This window comes from Ursus americanus, chromosome 7 (genome assembly GCF_024610735.1).
Source record: "Ursus americanus isolate L20-20 chromosome 7, mUrsAme1.1.p, whole genome shotgun sequence".
NCBI classification, from domain to species: Eukaryota; Metazoa; Chordata; class Mammalia; order Carnivora; family Ursidae; genus Ursus; species Ursus americanus.
Genome location: NC_142133.1, coordinates 29,012,022 through 29,032,589, shown reverse-complemented (window position 1 = coordinate 29,032,589; position 20,568 = coordinate 29,012,022). Strand labels below are relative to the sequence as shown.

At 45.4% G+C, this 20,568-nt stretch overlaps 1 protein-coding gene and 1 long non-coding RNA gene across 7 annotated transcripts in view; one reads left to right on the top strand and one right to left on the bottom strand.

The window, feature by feature from the left end:
* The window catches only part of B3GNT2 (UDP-GlcNAc:betaGal beta-1,3-N-acetylglucosaminyltransferase 2), a 94,208-nt gene that overhangs the window by 20,746 nt on the left and 52,894 nt on the right, over positions 1-20,568 (bottom strand). The window contains exons 1-2 of one of the 4 annotated variants that reach the window (XM_045788066.2): positions 7,261-7,853; positions 4,336-4,393 (exon numbers count right to left, since the gene is read on the bottom strand). The exons of 1 other annotated variant lie outside the window; for it this stretch is intronic. The gene's annotated coding sequence lies outside the window, so the exon portion shown is untranslated. Of the gene's footprint in view, positions 1-4,335; positions 4,394-6,386; positions 6,655-7,260; positions 7,854-20,568 lie in introns of those variants that run through there. 2 more of the 4 variants (XM_045788064.2, XM_045788068.2) reach the window with 2 other exon arrangements.
* Positions 6,637-20,568, top strand: part of LOC123785972 (uncharacterized) — a 44,553-nt gene continuing 30,621 nt past the window's right edge. Inside the window, exons 1-4 of one of the 3 annotated variants that reach the window (XR_015725197.1) lie at positions 6,637-7,180; positions 7,846-7,977; positions 8,227-14,368; positions 16,766-20,046. This is a non-coding gene — a long non-coding RNA (uncharacterized LOC123785972). Of the gene's footprint in view, positions 7,181-7,845; positions 7,978-8,226; positions 20,047-20,568 lie in introns of those variants that run through there. The other 2 variants (XR_015725198.1, XR_015725196.1) reach the window with 2 other exon arrangements.

Sequence of the window (20,568 nt, the reverse complement as noted above, 5' to 3'; positions counted from 1 at the left end):
AACAAGTATGAAGCACTATGCTTAACTGAGCAGTGTTTAAAACAGACAACTGAGAATAAAGTTATGGCCGATTATCGTAACGTTGATAAGAACTCAGACAAAATAAAAAGGACAGTACAGATGATAAGGGTAAGAACAGTCAGACAAAACCTCTCTTCTCAGAAAGAAGATGGCAGAAGCAGGGCAGGAAGAGGGAACGGCCATTGCAACATGCCACTGCTCTCCGGAGGCAGGAGAGCGCAGAGACCAGTGTGGTGACAGTAAACTGAACCAAGAGCCTGGGAGGTGACAGAAGAACCCTGGCTTTAGTCTGACTTTAGTCTGAGAGTAGGAGCTACTAAAGGTTTCTGAGTAGAGAAATATATAATTTCAGTTTTTAAATATTCCTCCACCTTCTTTCGGAGAATAGACTGAGGGGCAAATGGGAAACAGTTCTCCGTCAGAAGGCTGTAAAATGACCCAGGCCCACGATCACACCTGCCTTGCATCTACCTGTCAGGCTCAAGCTCATCTTACTAAATGCAAGCCTGACCCGGACACATCACCACATCCCATCTGCAGGAACTTTTCATGGCTCCCCGACCTCCATAACTATCCAGTGCCACTTCTCTGCATGGTCACTGGGGTTGCACTGTGTCCTATTACCCCTTCTGAAATACCCTGACCTCCCAACCCGCGGGATCACCTGCTATTTCCCTGACACACTGCCACAAACCTGCAGTACCTGCCTCTGCCCTCCGAAAAGTTATTAATTCATCCATTAAGGCTAAGCCCAAACACTACTTCCTCAGGAAGCCTTTCTTGGCTGACCCCCAAACTGCACATTATTCGCACCTCTACGAGAGCACTCTTCCATCAGTTCTAGGTTAGAGTTTCCACAGACTGGTAACTCGAGGGCAGAACTGTGCCTGACCCATCTAGGAATACACATGGGGCCAAGCACAGTGCCAGGCATAGAGTAAGTGCTCAATTAATGCACACTGGCTAGGGGGATAAAATGCTCCTCTGATTATACACCATCTTGAGGTCTTAGGGGGAGGAGGTCCCAAGGACAGGTTTTCTCTCTCAGCTACTGTAATCTGGAAGACAGGGATCCTGATGGGAATGTTGGGGGACTGCATGCCCAGCACTCCTGACAATGGTACAGCCACAAGCAGGGCCAGAGTGGCGATGGATTGGAACCCAAGCCTTCAAAGCCTCATGACCTCTCAGCCAGGTATATCTCTAGGCAGGCCATACAATCCATTTTAAATTTGCCTAAAGTATCGGCAATGTGTTTTTCCTAAGCCCATTCTAGAGATGTACAGATGCAGAGAAAAGAACCTAGAAGGACTCAAACCAAGTTAAGAGTAGCTACAGTGTTAGGAGATGGTGAAATTAATTTTTTTTTCCTTTACCTTACCTTGATTTTTTTCCCCTAAATAAACATCATAAGAAAAAAGTCTCTTAGAAAGAATGTCACAGTAGCACCCGAGTTAGAGTTAAAGAATGGCTCCAAAAATAGAAAGTATCCAAAAAGCCCACCAAAACACTGGGAACATGAGACCACGGAACATATACTACTACTTACGGAGGGAGATCATAGTAGCAAATGTTTGAAAAGGTTTGTCGGGGCACGCAATGGTCTGAGCCTAACAACTGGCCCTGCGCTTTCATTTCTGAAATAACTATTTCCCAAAACATAAAGCAGTGAGCATTGTTCTGGATACCCCAGGCACTGACCATTCCCTCTTGCCTAAATTCTTCCATAGATTTCATAATCAAGTGTAAACTGTCACCACTGCACCCGAGCTTATACCATGCAGGTGACAGCAAGTGACTGATTGGCTCTAAATGGGACATATTTCAATGACTGTCATTTCATGACTTATAGAGAAAATGTCAATTAAAAATAACAGGAGGGGCGCCTGTGTGGCCCAGTCCGTTAAGCATCTGACTCTCGATTTCAGCTCAGGTCATGTGGAATCCACTTGAGATTCTCTCCCTCTCCCTCTTCCTCTGCCCCTCCCCCCTCCACCCACAAGTGCACCCTCTCTCTTTCTCCCTCTCTCTCTCTCACTCTCCAAAACAAAATAAATTTTTGAAAAAATAATAGGAGATCAGTTATCAAGACATAATATGTCTGATTTAAGCTGAAAGCTACATCAACAAAATGTTGAATCAACAAAGACTTGGCTTCTAACTTTCAGTAAAAGACCAACATAACTTTTATAGTGAAATAGCATATTAACACAAGGAAGATATAATTGCTTTAGTTGCCACTTTTTTTTTTAAAGATTTATTTATGTATTCTGAGAGAGAGACCATACACGTGTGAGTTGGAGGAGGGGGCAGAGGGAGAGAATCTCAAGCAGACTCCTGCTGAGTGTGGCTCAATCTCACGACCCATGAGATCATGACCTGAGCTTGAAACCAAGAGTTGGACACTAAACCAACTGAGCCACCCAGGTGCCCCTTTAGTTATCACCTTTTTAAAGAAATAAAAGGGGAACAAGGAAACCGCATGTCAAGCACAGTGCTAGATATTTTAGGTATATGACCACATTAATCTTCTTAGTAAATGTGAGATGGAGTTTCATCTCCCTCATTTCACAAATGAAGAAACTGAGGCTCAGAGAGGTTAAGTAACTTAGTCACAGTAACGACAGTCACACAGTGGCAAACACCAACTCAAAACCAGCTCTGTTTCACAAAAGACTATACACAGTATGATTCTTTAATTCCACTTCTATTAGGTTCAAGAACAGGCAAAACCAATCTACATGAAAGGAGTCACTTCTAAGATGATACGAAAGTTCACTCTAGAGGGTGGATACTGCCTAGAAAGGGGCACAGGCACCTTCTGGGGTACTGAAAATGTTTACTTCTTGAGCGGGGTGCTGGATATACATTCAGGAGCTGCACACAATACTAGGACACTTCACACTTTACTGCATGCTATACGTCAAGTTAAAAAAAAATATTCCTCATTTGATTGATTCCAAGTTCATACTCTTAACCACTAAACCACCACTCTGACAGAATCTAGCCACACTCTAGAATTGATTCCCTCGGATAATCGTTTTTTTCAAGTATTCTGGTAAGCAACGTACATCCTAATCACATCAGAGTGAAAACACTGGAACAATAAACCTGTTCTTAAATGCCACAGAATGAAAAGTAGAAAGTATCAATTTCCTGGCTACTGGGAATTTCCCCTCTGTAGCCACATCAGAATACAATTTTAAACCCTGCTTTAAGGGAATGTTCACAGATGTACAGAAAATAATTTGTAACAAAATTATCTATGGAAATACCTAAAGCTAAAATTACACAAAATATTTCAAGACATGTTATAACTTTATCAACAATGCTAACATTGGCTGGCTGGCTCAGTCAGTAGAGCGTGAGACTCTTGATCTCAGGATTGTGAGTTCGAGCCCCATGCTGGGCATAGAGCCTACTTTTTAAAAAAAAAATGGAAATTTGAATTTTGTTACAAAAATTAAGAAAGGCAAGGAGATAAAGCTGATGGGCAAAGAACATAAAGTTCCAGTAGTGGCAACTCACAGTAAGTGCAAAATCTCTATATGGGTTCTAGCATATAGAAAACTGGTACAATTAACTTTTTCCAGCAGTGAAGTAATTGTACCACATATGCCCTAATAACAAATTCTCCATCAAGTACAAGTTCTTCCCACAGAAGTTCTGTTCAGACTAGCAAAGCCTCATCACCAGGTGATGATGAAATCATTACATCAATTCTCTTAAAGTCTTATACCACACACATATACCTCTTATTCAAGCGGTAATTGCCTCTCCAGAGAGAGAGGAATGTATTTATCCTGCAATCTGGAGACATCTTTGGCAAGCACCTAGTTAACAGCTATCCCACCTTTGCGGGGGGGGGGGGGGAGACAGCTGTACCTACACACCTGTTGGCTATATGTGCTGTGGTCCTTACTGGGTGCTTTTGATTAGGTCAGCCAGGAAACCCAACTTTCAAATCGTCAGAGCCCAGTTTAATTCGTGTTTTAACGTTCTGTATACACTAAAATTGCCAGGCAATTGACTGAAATGATTTTAGTTCCCTCTGAGCATTTGCATATAAGACCAAAAGGCCTTTATGAGAATTTTCCAGTATTTGTAACTTATACACAATTGGGCATGTTGCAATAGATTATATAACCAAATATTATCCCAGGTGCAAGAATCTTAATGTTTATAAAAGTAACCGTTGGCATTTATTAATTGTTAAAGTCTTTAACAAACTGCCCAATAAAACTGTCAAAAAAAACTAAGCAAAGTCAAATATTGTGGCTATTAAGCAAGTGAGAAAGAATTAAAAGCACTGACCCAGTATGTTAAGAACAGAGTACGCTTCAGGCACATTCACAGCACCGGGTCAGGATCCCTAAATTATGGTTTAAAAAGAAACAACACAAAAAAACAGCATTACCAGAAAACATTAAAACTTAAAGTTTCAAAGTTTCTTTAAGAAACAGTGGACTCATCTTTTCTCTTATCCTGCATCAGCTGAAAAGCCTCATGCATTTCTATCCAGAACATCTTAGCTTTGTACCAACAATGCATCACGTAAAGCAGAATGATCCTTTTTTTTTTAAGATTTCTTTATTTCCTAACAGAAATCCTTTTTTTCCAGTGTACCTCTAAAAAAGGCACACTTTTGGGGGCCCCTGGGTGGCTACGTCAGTTAAACGTCTACCTTTGGCTCAAGTCATGATCCCAAGGTCCAGGGATGGAGTCCTTCCTCTGGCAGGCAGTCAGTCCACTGGTTCACAAACTGGCAGGCTGCCTGCTCAGCAGGGAGTCTGCTCTTCTCCCTCTCCCTCCGCCTCCCCCTGCTTGTGCTTTCTCATTCTCTCTCCAATAAATAAAATTTAAAAAATAATAAAAAATTTAAAAATTTAAAAAATTAAAAAGGCACACATTTGAACAAATTGTATAGTAAAAAATCAACCATGAATTATCAGTTCCACTTTCCTATTTTAGCAAAACTGTAGTATCTCAGAATTGGAGAAATCTAAATTGTGTTTTTTTAAACAAGGAACTCTTCAAAACTACAAGCCATTACTCAGCTATTCATCAGAAACCCAGAAAGAAAAATCATAATTTTTACAAGCATATTATGTTCATTTTCATCAATAGATTACTTCATTTCTTGGATTTTAAAAACTTTATCTGCCTCTGCCAAATCTGGCAGATTTCAGTCTCAGACCAATCTAAATGGTTCCCATTACTGTATTTGGTAAGGGGAAATTGATGCCTAGAGGAACTTCTATACGGATTACACAATGACCACCACTCATTAAGCACTTCTTATTTCCCATGATGCAGAGCCAGGAGTTTGACAAACATTATCCTATCTGTCCTCAAAAACAATCTCGTAGACCAGGAGCTGCCGTCCCCAAAACCCGGTATGGAAAGTAAGGCTGGGATGATCAACAACCTGCCCGAGGTCACTGAACAGTATGTGGCAGATTCAAGACCAGTGAACAGTGAGGGTGGGAACTTGAACTTTAATGGAGAATTAGGCCTTTCATCAACACACATGAAATGAAGAGTTGTGAGCCCCTGAGTTTGGGAGATGGCCAATGGGAAAAGCAATACTTCAAACTGAAAAAGTAATTTCAAAACATTAGATCCAAAGATACAGACATTTGCAAAGCTGGGCAGGGGGGGAAGGTTTACTCATGTAGAGAATTCTATAGGGATCTGCACTTCCCTCGTCTTAAAATCTAATCTGTTTTAGGAGCACAGGGACTGTGTGTGTAACACTCTCCCAAATTCCACCAGGCTTAATAACCTCTATTCAAAAGAAAGAAGTGAGAACTAGGGCAGTGGGAAGAAGTGACCGCCCAAGCCCGTCCTCCCACCAGGGTAAACTGTCAGATCCGCCTGAGCGCGACCAGGAGACAGCTCGGCTCTAAAGCCCTCAGACTGGGTTAGGCTCGGATCCCCCCTCCTTCCTAGTCCCGATCCTGACTCTGCTGGCCACCTCCCGAGGCAAAATACACCGGAAGAATTTGTTGTAACAAGTAGACGCCCATATTCACCAACTGGTTTAGCAATCTGTGCAATCTACAGCAAGGCTCCAACAAGGGAGGGGCAGGAGAACATGGTATAATCATTCTAAACTATCTTTCTACGAAATTGGGAAGGTTCACGAGACCATGGGGGATAGGGGAGCAGAGACAAACACACCATCCCTGAGTTTTAAGCAGGAGATAGAGCCTCCTCGCCAACCCAGGCTTAAAAAAGTATTAATTTCAGAGATAAGGCTTTCACGCCCCGACACTTGTAGGGAGATAATGGATTCTGGGGCTCCCCGGTCCTAAGTGCAAAACACCGTGGCCTGGATATTAAGGTGACTTGATTTTTATTACCTCCAGAAGGGTCCGCCTGCCGTGCCGGGACTACCTCTTGGATCTCCGTCGGCGGGTCCCACCGAGCGTCCCCACGCCCACCCTTCTAGCGAGGTGTTTTGCAAAGGCCTGTCTTACGCGCTCCGGGCAGCACCCACCCATCCCCCTCCCCAGGTCTCAGACAAGTAGCCTGGTTAATCATTCAACGCCGGCGGCGTGGAACAATTTTTTAGAGGTCAAATTGAAAGGTTCTCCCTAAGTTTCACAGAAACCAGCCTTTGGGGACTCGGAGGTGGCAGTGGCAGGCAGATGGGGGTGGGGAGCGGCGGCTGGTGGCTCCTTGGCTCACAAAACACCTGATCTCCCCATGCGGCAACCGAGACCAGCGCAGTGCGAGGGTGGGGTGAGGGAGTGAGAGTGAAAAATCACGCATGGCCCCCTACTCAAAACGCCGGTGGAAGCCAGGTGAGGACGCCGGCCCCAGACGCCCCTTCCCAATGCCTGCATCACCCCCGCGCGGGCTCCCCCGGAAGTTGGGGTGCAGCGAGGAGGGGGGATGTCCCAGGGCCCCGTGGGGGTGGGGGTGGAACAGGGCAAGAGACTAAAAAGACATGCTGCTGCTGGTTTTGTTATCCTCTTCCTCTAGGGTAAGGAAGCTGGAGGGAAGGGGGGACGCCTAAATGCGGCGGGAGCCTCCCAGGAACGTTTTCCTCCTGTGGCGCGCCGGTACGAAGCCGGAACCGGCGAGGAACGGGACTGCGAGGGACAGGAGTCGGTGCGGAGCAGGGGGAGCAGCAAGCAGAGATAGAAAGGAGGTGGAGAGGGCTGGGGGAGACGGTGGGGGAGGGGAAGAGGGGCGGGAGGGGGCGGGGGTGCACACCCGCCCCGGCCCTACCTTGTCCGGGAGCAGCTCCTGCTCAGCGGGGCGGGGGCGGGAGATCCCGGCCGCATCCACGTCCCGGCCGCTCGGCGCGGCTTAGCCCGGCGAGCGCCGCCGCTCCCGCTCCATACGGTGCTCCGCGAGGGGCGGCCGGGTGGTGTCGTCGGCAGGGAAGTCACCGGCACGGCTCGTCTCCTGCACTTGTTGCCGCCAGCGCTACTGCGCCTCTCACTCCCGGCTCCAGCTCCCGGCGCCGCCGCCGCCTCTGGGCGCCCGGGTCGGGCCCCGCCTTCGCCCCCGCCTGGCGCGCCAATCAGGCCCGGCACCACCCCTCACGTCACCGCCCAGCGGGGCCCGCAGCCCGGCGCCCCAAGTTTGGGGAAGGCCGAGCTCCAGCCTGTCTGCCAGTTTGCGCCTAAGATTCGCCCAGGCTAGTGCTCCTTCTAGCTTCCAGAGACCCGCCGGGGGCCCCAAGTCCACACGTGGAAAGTAAAGGGTTAAACTGGGGGACGGGGACCCCAGGAAGTAGACCCCCTCGGAAGAACAGGACAGTTCGACCGTATTCCAACCCCGGTCTAACCTAAATCTCTCCAACTGCAGGTCACCCCTCTTGCGGTGCGCCTAATGTTGGAGGACTAAACACAGAGCCTGGGTAGAACTCCAGTGACCTTTTCTGGCCAGAACCAGTTTGTGACTGGGCCTAGACCGTCTGGCCGGCGTGCCAGTGTTCGGGTGCGTGCGCCCTTGCAAAACCCAGAGTTCCACTGGGGAAGGGGGAACCAGGGCCAAAGTAGGACGTGACCATTGCTCTCTGCCCACCCGTTACTTGCCGCCACCTCTTAGATCCCCAAATAACGCCCTAGAGCCCAAGGCCTACAGTGGTGCCCTACTTGGCACTGCCACCCAATCTTCGAATTTATAAAGCCGCCCAGGAACTGGTGAGGGGGAAGTTTTAGCTCTCCTCCTTGTGGTGTCTTGCAGAGAATTTCCTCGAGGTCCCACGCGCGTCTTGGAAGCCAGAAGTGCAAGGTGTCCAGACGCTGCGCCTCCAACCCGCGCCGCTGCCCAAAGGGGCAGGGCGGACACCTAGGAGCAGCCTAAATGGCTGAATTCTGACACACACACCTCCGGCTCCCCACTACGACGCCCACCAGCCGAAACACCTGGAACCACAGACGCACCCTTCTTAGCCTAGCGCCCCCGCTGGCTCGCCAGAGCACTACATTCTAAGGTGAGTCCCAGCCTCTGGGCCCAACTTTGGGGGCCCCAGGTAAGCCTAGCGCAACCGGATGGGGAGGTTGCACAGGTCTGAAAGGCCCAGAGCAGCCAGCTCGTCACGCGCTTGCTCCGTGGCAAGCCTGGCCAGAGGCCCATCAGAAAGCACCTCCCTCGCTAGGTCCTTGTCTCTTCAGGAAGAGAGATCCCCTTTACACAACCAGACCCAGCAGTTAAGGACACTCCACCCTCAAATATTTGCATTTTTCAGAAGGCTTTTTGAGGCGGAATTAGCCTAAGGGGAAGGAAATGCAAATGTAGGGATTTCAGGCACCTAGGAGTTCAGCCCTCTCGACTGTGGGCCCTTACTCTTATCCCAGTTCCGACCAAAAGAATACTTTGCTGCTTGATGCACTGAGACACGTGGGTGCACTCTTTTAGAAACAGGCGTTCAGAGTCATCTGGGAAAGTTTTGATTTTCAGCCTGCAGACCTTTTTGTTTTTATGTTGATCACATGATTCTCCTAAGACTGAAACATAAAAGTCCAAGAAACAAGTTGGATTTTGTATGTTCACAGAAAAACAAAAAGGATGCACACTGACTGCTAACCACCGTTATCCCAAATGTGGAATTGGAGTGTGGGAAGGAGGGAAATGAATTTTATACCCTTATACTGACTCTGAATTTTGTATTTTTCCAGTTGTATTAACTGTCATAATTTAGAAAGCTAATAAAACATTTTTTAAAGAAATACAGAATTTAGAAATTCTTGAACTCTAGAGAAAGTATAAATTAATAAAAAGGAAAGCCTATGCTTTCATTCTGCATAAAAATAATTAATCCTGAGTCCGTGTTCCTTGGGTTAAATAAAGATATCTCTAGGCTGCTGTTGTGATTAAACGCTGTGGTGGGACAAGACTGACATCTGAAGATTTTTCTGGGCCGTCAGATTGACATATTGTTTCTATGCACGTGTGTCTTCCCTTTAAGTAGACACCCAGTAGCCACAGACATACTTTCAGGGACTGCCTGCTAAGGAGTTTTTAGTAAAGGAACTGCTGCAGCGTAAGTTGGGATCCAACAAGGAAATTAAGATTGTGTCCTTTGTAGCTGTTCAGGCCCTGAAATTTAAAAATAAGGGCATTCTCTCCATCCTGCCATTAATTAATGCAGCTGGGAGTGTATCTGTAACAGCTAACACTGTTCCTTTGGGGGAATTACTCAACGCTAAGTTCCACACTGACTTGGCTGTAGTCTTTACTCTTGGGTTGGGGCCTGGGTCCATCATCAGTAGGTAAAGATGTATTATTTATTTATTTAACAAATATGTATTGACACTGGAGTGGTAAACATGACAGACAAACTCTTCTCTCTTGGAGCTCCCAGTTTAGCTGGAGAGAGACAGCTTCACAATTCAATGCACTGTCAATTATATAATGACAATTGCAGAAGTACAAGGTAGTGGGACCATGTGGGGGAGTCCAAGAGGAGGTGACATTTGAGTTGAGCTCTGAAGGGTGAGCAGGATTTACTCAGGCAAAGAAAAGAATGGAACAGAGTTCTGGCTGGTTTATACTACAAAGGGGATATGGTTGAGGAAGAAGTTGGAGAGGTAGGCAGGGGCTACGTTCTGCAGGGTCTAGAATACCATTTTCAGTAAGATCACTCTGACCACAATGTGAAGAAGGAATAGGGAAAAGGGAGAAAGGGAGTTGAGAGATAGTTAGGAGGCTCTTGCCAAAATATAAATGAAAGGGCTGTTTATCCAAGTGGTAAAGCAAATGGAGAGAAGAATACCAACAAGACTTGGTGATTGCTTAACTAGGGAGGAATCAAGGAAAACTCCCAGTTCTCTGCTTCTTCAACCAGATGGACGGTGGTGCCATTTTCTCAGTTGGGGCACCCTCAGGGAAGAGAATTAAGAAAACGTTCCCAAGGTTCACATTTGGTCAAGGTGGGTCTGCAGTGGGTCTGCAGTGCCTGTGAGATGTCCAAGTGGGTATGTTGAATAGGACGTTGGTTGTAGGGTCTGGTGCTCTGAGGAGAGGCTGAAACTGAAGTAGTAAGTAGAGGTGGTAATAAAGCCAGGAGAATAAGGTGGTCTCCTAGGAGAGTGTAGAGCTGGACCGGAAAACTATCTGCAGATGAAGTGGAGGAGCTGCCAGAGAGGCAGGAAGAAAACTAGGAGCTTGGGGACATAGGGGTGTCCCAGGGAAAGAACATGTCTTAAGGAGGCAGTAGTCAACACACTCAAAATGGCTGAGAGACCCAAGGGAAATGAGGACTAAATAACGTCCACTGGATTGACTGACCTTGGTGTCACTGGGAGTTTCACGGAGCAGTTACTGGTATAGTGAAGGGTGAAGAGATAGACTGGAGTGGATTGAGGAGTGAGTGAGAGGTGAAGAAATGAAGAAAGGTACTTCATGCAGACAGAAAGGTTTGAAGGGTCAGAGAGAGAAACAGCTGCAGAGGAATGTTATGTCAGCAGTGGGTTTGGGATAGAATTACTTGAGTGTGTTTAAATGCAGATGGGGAGGATCCTATAGAGAAGAGGAAGATGAAGGTATAGCAGTGAAAGGACAATGGACAATAAAGGTTCCTGTGACCATGGGAGAGGATGGAACCAGAGTATGGGTGGAAAATCTAACCTCATGCCAGAGGCTACCTCCTCTGTTATAACAGGAGGGAGGAAGTTGGAGGAGGACTGAACCAGGCAGGTTTGGTATAGGACATTGAATCCTTCCACAGGATGACTTTATCTTGCTCTGTGACATACAGGAGGCTAGGGTTGGGGCAGGGAGAGATGACAGATTTGAAGAAAGTGGAGAAGGTGTGACAGAGTTATTGCAGAAAGTGAGAAGGTTGAGAAATGGCCAGATGATTAAGTCAGCATGGCAACCTACTTGAGGTTGGTGGTGTGAACTTTTAAGGTACTCTTTGGCCCCACTGTGTGATTTCGTCCAGCAGAGCTCAGGTGTCTGCTCTGGTGCAGGCTCAGGTGAGGGAATTCCTAGGGCAGAGGAGCAAATTCCTTTTGCTAAGGAATTAAGAACCTTGGCAAAAGTGAGGTTGACATGATGAATGATACAAGAGAAAGGACAGAAGTCAATGGGCTGGAGGTGTCAAAGGAGTCAATGTTTAATCATGTTGGAAGAAGAGGAGGTTGCTGACTTGGGTCAGCAATCTGGATGCTTAAGTTAGTGGTCCGGGAGGTGGACAGGTTTAAGATCATGACAAAGCCAGGATATGATAAGGGAGAGTAGAGGAGAAAGTCACTGGGGAATATGAGGCCAGGGGACTGAGAGGCAGGGTACTGGATAGGTCATCCATGTGGGCAGTGAAGCCACCCAGGACGATATGGGCAGGAATCGAAGTCAAGGTCATGGTGTGAAAGCCATGGAGCTGGGAGCTGAAGTCTTAAGAAAGTGAGGAAGAAGGAGTGACCAGGAGGTCAGAAGATGGGAACCACCAGAAGGGAAGAGGGAATATGGCTAGGCAGCAACCTCAAGAGTGGAGGAACAAGAGTGTTTACAAGAGGTGGAGGAGAAATGATCAGAGAGGGGACTAACCCCAGCTCTCAGCCCTGGGGGACACAGAGGTGAAAAAGCATCTTCATCTCCTAGAGCTTCAGGGAAAGCAAAGAAGGTGGGGATTTCATTCTGATTAGAGCTTAAGGATGGATGGATGGATGGATGGATGGATGGATGGATGGATGGAGCAATCATCAATTCAGTTTGCTTGTTGAAGCCTCTGTCCCAGAGGATTAAATAAAAAGATTTGAAGGGTGGGAGTGAGTAAGGGTAGGAGGTCAGATGCCAGGAAGAGCAGAGGATTATGCCTGATGGTGGATAGAAGATCCATGAGAGAATGATAATGAAAAGAGAAATGAGTGGTCTCTATGAAGCTTGAGCTGGTAGCTGTGTAAACCAAGGCCACATCCCCCTCACTTGTTTCACCCCAAGATTTCCATCAGGGAAAGGCATGTGGAGGCCTCCTTTCTCCTTCCCCCTCTTCTCCACTAGGGACTTTGTTGTCAACACATGAGCTCCTTTGGGACTCTGGCCATGAGTCAGGAATCCCAGGCTTATCTCACTGCTGCTACTCACCTTGTTTCTTCCTCAGGCAGATTGTTGACCTCTTCTGTCTCAGTTTCATTGTCTGTAGATGCTAAAACACACACACCTCTCAGCACAATTATAAGGAGTGAGAAGATAACTTAAGTAAAAGCACTTTCTAGGGGCACCTGGCAGCTCAGTTGGTGGAGCATGTGACTCTTGATCTTGGGGTCGTGAGCTTGAGCCCCATGTTGGGTGTAGAAATTAGTTTAAAAAAAAAAAAAAAGCACTTTCTAAACTGTAAATCACTTTTAGGGATATGAGTGATTTCCCTTGTCCAGAACTCCCTCACATACATCCATATCTCTCCCAGGAGCCCTCCCCAAAAAGATTGCAAGTCTCTGCTCTAAAGCAAGCTGTAATCTTGCCCAGAGATAGGACAAACACACACAAAACAATTAGAGAGGAATGCACAGCTGTGTCTGATTAAGTGCTAAATTGTAAGGTGCAGACAGTAAGAGCTCTGAGATCAGAAAAGAGAACAATTAACCAGACTTCGGAAAGTCTGGGAGGCTTCCTGGAGAAGGTGGGGTAAAAGGCTCCCAGACTGCTCACTGAAGGTGAGAAGAATATTGGCAAGTGCTCGTGCCTTTGTGGCTGCAAACACTATCAATCTGACAGTCTGACATGGCTCCACAATTAAAGCTTCTAGGTCACAGATGCTCTTTTGGCACCCCTAATGCCCAACCTGTTGTCACCCCTATAGTCATACACCTTCTCAGTCATAGTCTGGCACTCCCCCCACATGGTTGGGCAGCCTAGGCTACAGAGCAAATCTTATGTGCTTTGCTCTGGGCCTCTCATGTTTGGGTCTCCCTTGTCACCTGTTTGCCTGGTGAAGAAATGACTAGTATTTTTGCCCAGCCAGACTGCAGGCTTTTGAACAAGCAATCCCGGATGCCCCTCTTGCTGCTGTTTGTCTCACTGTACCCAGCCAGCCTGGGGGGCCCCATGTCCACTGAACCAAAGCCCGACACCAGCTCCCACACCTGCCTCCTTTGCTCTTTACTGCCTCTGCTTCATTGTCCAGGAGCACCCATCAACCCACCATTCGGATACAGACCCCATGGAGCTGCCACCCTCGAGCCTGAGACCTGCAAGCCCAGAGCTGGCTTCGACCTCCGTGGTTGTATTGGAGCCACAGGAGCCAATTCCTGCAGCCCTCTGGGCATGGTTCAGAATGAAGGCCTTCTTCCTCAGTAGCTAGTGCCATGGTCTGTTTGGTGCCCAAGCCCTGTAGTTCCCTCCTCCCTTCCCCACAGACCTGGAAAAGATCCCATCATGCTCGAGGGGCAAGCATACACAGGCAGCATCGCAGCAGAAATCCCTAAATCTTGTATATACTATGGACTTAGGTTGCTTCAGAAGGAGCGAGTCTGTTAATCAGTCCCAGTTGGGGCCATAAAAACAACAGCCACCTCTGTCAATGGCTAAAACATTAATTACTGATGGAAAGTGTGGAATCTTGGCACTGGAATTCTTGGAACTCCAGTCCAAATCCCTTGGAACTTACAAATGAGAAAAAGAAGGTCCAAAAAGTAGATTTTGGGAGGCCAAACACCTGATACTAGAGATAATCTCTTGAATGTTGGTCAATCAAGTCACAGGTTAAAAATCACCTGGCTCCTAAAGCAGATCCTTTACCCCAAGATTACTTTGACTTTGCAACAGCAGAAGAACATAAAACCTCATTGTCAGATGCGGATACCACAAACCAGTGTTATGATTCCCAAGGGATTTGCTCCATCTCCCACAGAATCCTGATGCTAGAAGAACTCAGAATTCCTAGGTGAGTAAAGTCCAGCCTGTGTATGGCATTGTGATGGTGTATAAGATCAGTAATTTGAAGGGGCACAAACAGCCATCTCTATGAGGGTCATAATATTGTTTGGGGAATGGAACTCTCATTAAAGAGAAATGCAAAATCATACTTATAATGATTATCAAACTGCAAAATTACATTCAAGAGGAGAGGCCCATAATTGCCGCATCAAGCATGAGACAGTGCCATTAATATGATTATCAGGGCATAAGCCTATTAGAGAACCTAATGCCTCATTGCTGGCATCATCCTGCCGGCTACTCCAGGTCTGGAAACCATCTCAGCTGTAAACACAACTGTTACAAAACAATGATTTGCAAGCGGCATAACAAAGATCTGCTGGCCTTTACCAAAGGTCAAAGCTGCCTGGCTAAGGAGAACAGAGAACATTTCTGAAAAATGAAGACTCATCTGCCAACTCCAGTTGGCTCTTATTGAGAAAGAAAGTATGCTAGGCTCCAAGTCCTCCCCAGTTGTGCAGCCATCCAGATATGGGTATAACCGTGAGGTCTGTCATCTTCAGATAGGCATGTGCCACCTCAGATGGATTCAGGAGCCTAAGTCTTGGCTAGTGGTGGGCACAAATATGGTATGGAAATCTACAAACCCAAGTTCAAATCCCACTCTATGTGTCCTCATAGGTATAGTAAAATCTATCTCGAAGACTTCCCAAGAAGGGAAAATAAGGTCATTTATGACCAAGTGCCTATAGATACCTGGTGCTTAATAAGTTTGTTTCACCTTTGGCTTTGACAGTGGGCCCAAGTCCTCATCAGGATGAAGTACAGGTGGTATCTTGGCATAGAACCCTGGGGATTATTAACATTTGTCGTGGGAGCCTACAAGAGGAATTGCTACTCTATCTTTATTCCAAAGTGTTCAGATATCATTAATCACCATCACCATTGAGAACAGGAAGATCAATTGGCTATACCTGGGAGGAGCCACTTGCTTGGTCTTTTTAGGACCCAGTGACTGATGAAACTCACTTGGCAAGATGTGTCATAGCAAAACCATCCTCAGGAGGGGCAGGGCCTTTTCCTTAAGCATGACAGAGAAATCAGAGAACAATGGACCCCGCAGATGGTTCTAGTTACTTTCACTGTAAGTGTCTTTGCTGTAGACATCTTTGCTGTGAGCATTTTGGTCAAATAACTAAGTAGCATTAAGGCCATTTTGCCATGAAAGATTAAAAAGTAGGGGTGCCTGGCTGGCTCAGTTGGTAGAGCATGCAATTCTTGATCTCGGTGTTTTAAGTTGGAGCCCCACATTGGGTATATAGATTACTTAAAAAAACAAAGTCTTAGGGGGCACCTGGGTGGCTCAGTTGGCTAAGTGGCTGACTCTTGGTTTTAGCTTAGGTCATGATCTCGGGGTCATGGGATAAAGCCCTGCATGGGGCTTGGTGCTCAGCATGGAGTCTGCTTGTCTCTCTCCCTTCCTCTCTGCCCCTCTCCTCTCTCTCTCTCTCTCTCTCAAATAAATAAATAAAATCTTTAAAAAAGGAATTGGTTGACACTCTGGTTTGTTTGACAGTTTGGTTTCATCAACTGGTCGACAGTTTGGTTTCATTTCTCGAGGCAGTCCTCACATTTTTATATGATGTAAATCTTAGCTTTCAGAATAGCATAATGGTCTATATGGTAGCATAGAGTTTTGAATCCACATTTCCCTAGAACTCTGGAACATCTATCATTGGACAAGTGACAATATGCCAAGAACAAACAGCAGTATCAAAAAGCTTTCACAACACAATACAAAGCCCAGTTACAGATAAACATCCTAGTATTTGGAATCTGATACCTCTCTTAATGAAGGAAGAAATTTTAACAAAAAAAGAAAAAGTGTGATGCCAAACAGGGAAACAAATCAACAAGCAAAACAAATGAAAGTATAATATGAATGAAAGACTTCGAAGACAACTACTTAGGTACAATCTACAAAATAAAATCAGTTATTGGTGCACTATTGCCATGAATCAACATTATACATTTTGAATGTATTCAAGTATTTCGTATTTTGCAATAAAGTCTTTTTTTTTAATTTTTAAAAAATTTTTTAAAGATTTTTATTTATTTACTTGACAGAGATAGAGACAGCCAGTGAGAGAGGGAACACAAGCAGGGGGAGTGGGAGAGGAAGCAGCAGACTCCCAGCGGAGGAGCCTGATGTGGGGCTCGATCCCATAACGCCAGGATCACACCCTGAGCCGAAGGCAGACGCTTAACGACTGCACCACCCAGGCGCCCCTGCAATAAAGTCTTTTAAATCTATTCATTTTCCAAGTTTCATTATGTTCTTTTTAATGAATGTCCCTCTTTTATTTTTTGCCATTTTATCTTTTATGTCAAAATTGTCTTACAGCCAATAACTCATATGGAGGAAATGCTTGCGGCAAAGATGCTTAAGGCAAAAAACCAGCACGCCCATGAATAGTCTTAAAAGAGAAGCAGGATGCATGTAACAAGGTGGACAAATCTCAAAACATGTTGAGTGAAAGAAGCCATACACAAAAGAATATACATGAAGCACAAGAACAGGTAAAAACTAACCTATGGTGATAGAAATCAGAACACCAGTTGCCTCAGGGATAAGAAGAGAATTAAATGAAAAGAGGTGTAAGTGAACTTTCTGAGATGAGAGAAATGTTTCGTCTGTTGATTGGAATGATGGCTGCATGGGAGCACATCATTGTCAAAATTTACCACAGTGTACACTTTTTTTTTTTTTAGATTTTATTTATTTATTTGAGAGAGAGAGAGCACAAGAGGGGGGAAGGTCCAAAGGAAAAGCAGACTTTCTGCTGAGCAGGGAGCCTGATGTGGGGCTCCACCCCAGCACCCTGGGATCATGACCTGAGCCAAAGGCAGATGCTTAACCGACTGAGCCACCCCACAGGCACCCCCACACTGTATACCTTGAATTTGTGCACTTTACTGTTTACAAATTTTACCTCAACTAGCAAAAAAAAAAAAAAAAAAAAAGGAAACAGTGTGTAGGTGGAGAGAAATAGAGGCAAGTGGGAGAAAGAAGGGGCTCCCACCCACTACCATGCTGGGCAGTTTCTTCAGCACCAAACTAGGACAGCTACAAACTGGCATTTCAAAATCAACTGCAGATAGGAGAGGATGCATTTTTCTAAAAATCAGTATAGTCTTCTGAGCCAAACATTAGGCTTAAGCCCATGTTCCTCTGCAAATTGAAATCCTTTTCATCACATTTCCTTCACTTCTCATCTAAAGCCATTCCAGGACATGGTTTTCCTGAGGCAGTACCCTTTAGGAGTCACCCTCCCTCCACCCCCCAGCTCCACAGAGACATTTTTGGATTTCATTAACTCTAGAAACTTTGTGCCCATGAAGCTGTAGAAAGAGGAAGCCAAGTTTAACTGATCAGCCAAAATCAAATTAATGATCATTAGAAGTCAGAAAAAAGAGTTTGGGTCACCAGGAAACTTTCTGGAAGAATCTTGACAATCAAACATTTCAGAAAGGGGGTGCCTGGCTGGCTCAGTCAGTGGAACATATGACTATGGATCGAGGGGTCGTAAGTTTGGGTCCCATTTGGGCATAGAGCCTACTTTAAAAAAGAAAAAGAAAGTGAGAAAGGAAAGGAAAGGAAAAAGAAAAGGAAAGAAGAAAGGGAAGGGAAGGGAAAGATAAAAGAAAAGGGAAGGGAAAGGAAAAGGAAAAAGGAAGGGAGAGGGAAAAGAAAAGCCTACGTGATCTTTTAGGGAGCTCTGGTGCTGGGATGTCTCAGAGTTGTCCCAAATTGGGGTGACAAAGCTGGGCCTTTTTACTCCTGCATCAACCAGATACTAGATGTGAGCCCTTGGGAAGGGGAACATGATCGTGGGCAAGGTGGCTCTTTTCAGCAGAGGAGAAGTCTCAGAAAGTGACTCAGCAGACAGTGGCTGCTGTCAACCCTCCCAGTAGATGGGGAAACAAGTGCTTCAATCTTGGAGGGGCATCTGGAGGGCACAACATGTCATCCACTATAGGGGGGATGTATGTTGCATTTGTAGTCCCACACGTTTCCTAGAAACCAACTAGGAGTCCACACTCATGTCCAGTGAAAACATTGCATATCAGCCTGTACCAGGACCATCTCTGGAACCCAATGATCTCACTACCCTTCCACTTCCTTAGGAAGTGATAGGAGAGCCTTTGTCAGCTACCAGCCTAGTTTTTAAGAGTGGGACAGCTGGGAGATGGCTGTGTGGACTGATTTTGGATGGGACCTAAGCCCTCAGACTTAAGGGGCACGATGCCCACAAGAATGAAAATCCCCAGGATTAGTCTTGAACAAGCTGAGAGCCTGCTAAGCCCTGGCATCTGCTGAATTTCCCAAATGACACACATTAAGCTGTCCAGTTCCACATTTCCACAGTGTGCTTCCTGCCAAGCTTCCCAGCACAGTCTACACAATAAGAAAATCAAAACGAGCAGTTTGAGCAATTATGGATACGACAGGTCCAACAAACAAGCCTTTATCTAGAACTTAAACAGACACAGTCAACAAGGGTATAATCCAAAATTGAGATTTTGACAAAGAAAGGCTTTGCAAAATAAAAAGAGGTGGGGGGTAGAGATATTTGCATGATTTTTTTCTCTGTCTCCCTGAAAATACTAAAATAACGTATTATTCTGCCTCCCTGCGCTGCTCTGTCCCACCACCCCCCACTCCTAGCTACTTTTTTTTAATGTTTTTTTATTATATAATGTTAGTCACCATACAGTACATCCCTGGTTTTTGATGTAAAGTTTGATGATTGATTAGTTGCGTATAACACCCAGTGCACCATGCAATACGTGCCCTCCTTGCTCCCCATCACCAGCCTATCCCATTCCCCCACCCCCTCCCCTCTGAAGCCCTCAGTTTGTTTCTCATAGTCCATAGTCTCTCATGCTTCATTCCCCCTTCTGATTAACCCCCTTTCTTTATCCCTTTCTTCCCCTACCAATCTTCCTAGTTCTTATGTTCCATAGATGAGAGAAACCATATGATAATTCTCTTTCTCTGCTTGACTTATTTCACTTAGCATTATCTCCTCCAGTGCCATCCATGTTGCAGCAAATGTTGAGAAATCGTTCTTTTTGATAGCTGAATAATATTCCATTGTATATATGGACCACATCTTCTTAATCCAGTCATCTGTTGAAGGGCATCTCGGTTCCTTTCACGATTTAGCTATTGTGGACAATGCTGCTATGAACATTGGGGTGCATATGGCCCTTCTCTTCACTACGTCTGTGTCTTTGGGTAAATACCCAGTAGTGCAATGGCTGGATCATAGGGTAGCTCAATTTTTAACTTTTTAAGGGACCTCCACACTATTTTCCAAAGTGGTTGTACCAACTTGCATTCCCACCAACAATGTAGGAGGGATACCCTTTCTCCACATCCTCTCCAGGAATTGTTGTTTCTTGCCTTGTCAATTTTTGCCATTCTAACTGGCGTAAGGTGGTATCTTAGTGTGGTTTTGATTTGAATTTCCCTGATGGCTAATGATTTTGAACATTTTTTCATGTGTCTGTTAGCCATTTCTATGTCATCATTGGAAAAGTGTCTGTTCATATCTTCTGCCCATTTTATGATTTGTTTATTTGTTTCTTATGTATTGCGTTTGAGAAGTTCCTTGTAGATCTTGGATACCAGTCTTTTATCTGTAGTATCATTTGCAAATATATTCTCCCATTCCGTGGGCTGCCTCTTAGTTTTTCTGACTGTTTCCTTGGCTGTGCAGAAACTTTTAATCTTGATGAAGTCCCATAAATTCATTTTATCTTTTGTTTCTCTTGCCTTTGGGGATGTATCATGAAAAAGGTTGCTTTGGCTGATGTCGTAAAGGTTGCTGCCTATGTTCTCCTCTAGGATTTTGATGGATTCCTGTCTCACATTGAGATCTTTCATCCATTTGGAGTTTATCTTTGTGTATGGTGTGAGAGAGTGGTCAAGTTTCATTCTTTTGCATGTAGCTGTCCAATTTTCCCAGCACCATTTATTGAAGAGACTGTCTTTTTTCCACCAGGTGTTTTTTCCTGCTTTATCAAAGATTAGTTGCCCAAAGAGCCAAGGGTCCATTTCTGGGTTCTCTATTCTGTTCCATTGGTCTGTGTGTCTGTTTTTGTGTCAGTACCATGCTGTCTTTGTGATCACAGCTTTGT